This window comes from Jatropha curcas, chromosome 8 (assembly GCF_041381405.1).
Source record: "Jatropha curcas cultivar XTBG-Jc1 chromosome 8, XTBG_Jcur_1.0, whole genome shotgun sequence".
NCBI lineage: Eukaryota > Viridiplantae > Streptophyta > Magnoliopsida > Malpighiales > Euphorbiaceae > Jatropha > Jatropha curcas.
The window spans coordinates 16,148,790-16,154,925 of NC_143158.1; positions in this window are offsets into that span (position 1 = coordinate 16,148,790).

A 6,136-nucleotide genomic window follows, 5' to 3' on the forward strand; every position below is an offset into this window, starting at 1 on the left:
AATCTTATCCGCTCCATCTTCTCCTAAGTGTATCAGAGCCCCTTAAGAAAAATGTTTTTAAGGAAATTAAATTAATTAAAAAGATTATGTTATATATATTTAATCTTAGTTTATCTTATGATCTTTCTTTTTGGAATATGTGTGAATATGTTATTAATTAAAATGAAAAGCATGTTTAAGGGTGAAATAAACGTCAAGAGTAATGAATATATGATGTGATATGATTGTAATTATGATTGCTAATGATTTGTGAGTAAAATATGAAATTATGTGCTATGAATGTGAAATCATGTTTTGTTATCCAGGTGTTTTAATTATTATTATTATAGAAAATGAGACTCTTTTAAATTATTGTTGTTTTAAGCATGTTGCCATCACAATATTGTTAAGCATGTGTTTTATGAGTACCACTAAGTTTTATACTCAGAGCGTTAATTTTTATCACGCATAGGTTGAAGACCGTGGTTATTGCTCGAAGACTAGAGGAGTAGGATCAGAGCAGAAGAGATTATTTTGGTAGTGGTAGAATTAATTTTATGCAATTAAGAATTATGACATGTATAATTATTATCTATTTGGAGATTATGTTATTCGAGTTATATAACTTAAGCATGTTATTATAAATTATTTTGGTATATATATTTGAAGTTAAGTGTGGAACTTATTAAATGATTGGATATAAAATATTTTCTAAAGTTAGTTGGCATGGTTGGATTATTAGGACTTGATATATAAATAAAAGCATTTAGTTAATGATTATTATAATACTAATGAGGAATTACATGATTATGAAGTTACAGAAGTGATGTTTATGCTGTGTTGATTACTGGAGCTTGATAGGGGTTTGGAGTTTAAAATTGAGAGTGTTTTGAACTCAGCTTTTAGGGGAAAACTCTTGCAGTTTTTCTGTAGGGGAAAACTCTCTTTTACCAGTTTGCCCTTTTCATTTTTATACATGTGCGTCTTATACCTCTTTATGTAGTATCATACAGTTGTATATTTTTAGAGACCTACCATGCTTTATATTTATTTTATATTAGCCGAAACTGGGGGCGCATCGAACTGTCGATAATTACCTTTTTTTATAAAACTTGTCGTTATTCCGCGTTTAGTGCGCGGTGTGATTATTTGTAAAAAGTTTTTGATTTATGAATAAAAATAACTGAAAAGTTATTATTTGTAAAAAGTTTTTGATTTATGAATAAAAATAACTGAAAATATTTTATTTAAAGTTTTGATTTTCAATAATATTTAATTCTTATTTATTTAAGTGTTCAGAAATCAAATTATTTGAGATTTAAAAACTTTTGAGTATTAAATTGAAAAAAAAATATCAGTATTATATAAACAATATTAAATTGAAAAATTATCCAATCAAAATATAGAAAAATAAAAAATTTTAAAATTTTTCTAAAAAAAGAAAAAAATAGAATATTGAACAAACCAAACCCCTTGAAATGAATTTATTTATTTTAAAGTTCAAAGGAACTAGATTTTGTGGAATTTATACGCGATTTATTATTATCAACTAAGTAAAAGCTGCGCATTGCGTGCGTTGAAGTAGTTAATTATTATTAAACAATAAATTATATTGCCGACTACAATTATAAGTTGAGATTCTTTTTTGAAATTCAAATAAGTGCTTATTAACTTCATTGTCCCCTATCTATTTTTTTTAGTTAAAATTTGATAGCCAGTGACTTTTTGAGATTTCGAGATTTTATACATGTTCGCGAATTAACCACATTTCTTTCTTGACAATCTTAGCTTCTTCAAAGGTCCAACTTCTATATCTTTCATTGCTTTCGTTTTAGCTTGTGAAGGATTTTATTATTAAACTATTCATTTTTACTTATTGAACATGTGATAAAACACAACAAAATTAAAAAATTAAAAATTCTAAAAGGATTAGAAAAAAAACTTTAGTTTGGCATATCAAGCTTATAAGGCCTTTTATTTATTTATTTATTTATTTTTTGGCTTTAATATGTTAATTTAACAATAAACAAAACAAAGATCAAAATTGAGGTAAATCATAGCAAATAGGCTAAAAATTGAACTGAACACCAAATATTTTTTTCATTTAATTTAAGCATATAAAATTTTTAACTAGGCATATCATTATATCAAATTGACAAAAGTTGATGAAAAGACAAAAAAAAAAAAAAAAAAAAAAAGAGAATTATCTCATTAACTAACAATAAAAAGTGGAAAATTCAAATTAAATGATAAAGTAAGTCATAAAAAACTAAAAATAAAGAGGTGAGCAACAGATAAATTATGCTTTACTAATTCATAAATAAATTCAAGTGCAACATATATATATATATATATATATATATATATATAGTGGATAAAGAGAGATGTACATATATCAAAATTATAGTAATTATACTAAATAGAAAATACCAAAGTAAAAGTATCAAACCCAGGAATCTCCAACTCTATATTTGATAAAGCTTAAAATCAAAGTTTGCAACTCCATTGTTCATTTACACTTGGAAATGATAAACTTAATCTCACAAGACACTGAAATCTCCAACTTCATTGAAAGGGACAAAATTTTAGGAAATGAACAGAAAATTCATTTACACTTAGAAATGATAAATCTAAGTATGCACTAAAAGAATAATTTTTGTGATTGAATAAGAACAGAAAGAGATAAATGAGTTCCATAGATGAGTTTCAGCTCTTAAATTTAATTTTCAAAAAACTGTTTTGTTAAAGGTAACAGATAAAATTTTATAACTAATTCAATCAAATTATAAAAATAAAATTTTATTAAATAAAAGGAAAAATTTGAAGGAAGTATATCAAAAATTTAGAAAATTTGTAAAAAATAGAAAAAGAAAATACTAAAAGCACATTGTCACGACCCGATTCCATGGGCCGGACCGGCACTAGGGCCCAGGTAAGCTTAAGGCCCCTGAGGCCCGTAGTAAGCCTGAAACACTAAAATTAGCTATCTCAATATAAATTTTAAATATTCGGCCCATATTACAAAAAAATAAACCTTAAGATTTTATTACATCTCGGCCCAAATCTATCTTCTACAAAATTCCACAGTTCGGGCCAATTTACAATACATCACAATTCTAATATGGGCTCACAAATTCATTTCGTCTACGATAATACACGACTAAATGTAAGTAAATTCTACAACTGCGGATTCACTAACTCATAGATATACATAGATTTTTATACATCTAGATACATAGCAAAATATTTATTGGTCTAGGAAAATTTTCTTTTTAGCTCTGCGACGAAAGAACATAGCTTAACCGAATTAAAGAGAAACTTATTTCCTGAAAAATTAAACAAGATATGTGAGCTTTCTAAGGAGTAATTATTATTGCACAACACAGACATTCACACAAATGTATAAATATATATATCAATCTAGTCATCCGACTAGTTATATGCTCACACAGCCAGTCACACAAATGGCATGTCACCAGCACTCACAAACAATATCACCTTCAAATAATCACATCACGTGGAAATTAGTCAGTGGCACCACCTGAAACCCCAACGAGCCGTCCTCACACATGGCTCGCCCTCTCGTACATGTGCACCAGGGAGCCGATCCCCCATACGGCCAACTGGTCTAATCCTCACTGACCAGTCCTCTCATTATTTTTCCATTCTCTCTTTTCTTTTCCATACCAACAGGAGGCAACCCGGTGGTCTCCATCCAATCTAGATCATCAAGTGCTCACAACAGGAGGCCACCCTGCGGGCTACAATCAAATCTAGATTATCAGGTGCGCAACAACAAGAAGCCATCCTGTGAATTTCCATATAATCTATATCATCAGGTGCACAAGGGGGCGCCGATCTCCCATTTTCCCGGCCGACGGTCAAGTATCATATCGTACTCAGGATCCATATCACAGACCGTCCTCACAAACCCATGGTGGTCCACTTCATCCCAATTCCACACAAACAAAGCATAGCATTTTCACAACACAATTAATCAAACATTGCAATCAAATGCAGACATATTGATCAGTTGAACATCGTAAATGAAATGCACAATTAGACATCCATTCTCAATGCAAATATCTTAATAAATAAATAAAAATTAACAATGAACAACAATGATGAAATAAATAAATAAATAAATAAATAATTGAATAATTCGATGAATAATAATGAAAATAATTAAATAGTTAGAGCACTCTATTTAATATTTATTAAGTTATAGAATTAGTCTAAATAGACTTATTAATTGTGTCATTACTTAAACTAGTCTAAGTTCTATCGAAATTTCGGCAGCACCTCCCCTAAAAATTGGACTATCTACCTGCTCAAATATCACAATATTATATATAATTATCAATCAATGCACACAGCCCATCCGTCGGGCAATCAATCAATCAAATGCCCATCCTCCTTTACATAGCAATACCAATAATTAACAATTATTATTTGTTACTCTTTGCTCAACAACTCACTTTCAAAAAACTTAAACTCATTATTTGCCAAATCTATACCTAAGAAAAGTTTAAGCTCATAATTTAATATATTATCAAAATCCTTAGCTAGACATCATATCTTTGTTCCCATCAAATTAAACATCAACTTACAATCTTAAATAGTCTCTAAGCATATTACAATTTAGAGAGCTGAATAATTCGGCAACCATTTAGACGATTCTAGAATTCTACTATTTATTACAGAAAAGTTAGCTAACTATTAGTTCACAGCTGCTGCCACCATGAGAACTCTTCAAGTTTTCCACTTACACTTATGATTTATACACTACTTACTTCATTCTTATTATAGAATTAATATGCAACTTATTTTCATCAAATCATTACAAAAATTTATAGGAACATTTAATAATGGACTATCATAAAAAAATTAGGTTCTTACTCAACCCCTCAAGTTCTATAAACTAAGTCCTTCATTTATATATATATAAAAAAATATATATATAATAGCTTGGATTGAAGCTTACTGCTGTCATTCTCATGCATCATATGCTACTTAACCCATTTCCCACCGAGAACTTAATATATAACTTCTTTTGCATTATACCGCAATAATTGTTCAAGCTAATTAATTAAAATGGCATGCTGCAATTTCAAGTTTCTCAATTCTTTCGCCATTTCATTTTATAGTTCAACTTAAATGGTACAATCAAGGTTTCTTTCATAACATACCAATGATTCAACCAACGACCAATAATACCTACAATAACGAATCATCATTTCCTTACAAAAACTCATAATAGATTCAATAATCTAACTATTTTATATGTAAATTCAATTTATAGCTTCCATTTATATTTTTATTTATCAAAATTTCTTAGTTAATCATCATAACAGTAGCTAAGAAATTCTATTTTTATATCACTTCTCCTATTCAGGATCAAAATTCATGAAATGTATTGAAAGGGTTGAAAATAACTTACTCTACTTGCCGGAAATTCAAAAAGGAAAGCAGATAGCGCTTGTCCAGATCGCAAACCATGATCGCAGCTCCGCTAGCTTGCTGTGTCAGCCGGAACGGGAAAGGAGGGAGCAAAAAGGGAGACCCAAGCTTCGTCGTCGAAAGAGAGAGGCTGGTGTCGCCGGAAAATCAAGGAGCAGGAGGCTCAACGCGACTTTCCGATCGAAGGATGTCGCGGCTCTCCTGCGCCTTCTGCGTACGCCAGAAACGAAAGAAAGGAGAGAAGGGTTGCCGGAATCCGCTGCGTTGAGGAGGCTAACTAGATCGGCTCCGGTGGCTGGAATGGGGAGGGAAGGAGGAGGAGGGGTCGCGCCGGTACTGGCGCCAGGAAGGAGAAGAAGAAAAAGGAGAAAAAGAAAAAAAAAGAAAAAAGAAAAGAAAAGAAAAAGAGAAATCGTGGAGCTTCTAGACCATTCCGGTTCGATTCAAACCGGTTTGGTCTAATTCAATGATTCGGCTCGATTTGCTTGGTTTTCTAATCCGATTTGATTTATTTTGATTCTTTTAGTTAGGTTCTAGAACATTTCCTCAATTTACTAAATAATAATAAGAATACTAATAGATTTTTATATTAATTAATTTATATAGTAATTACACACATATACATATATATTTTTAATAACTTAATAATTAATGCTCCTTAGTTACTCTTAAAAATTTCTAAAGGTTCTCCACTCGA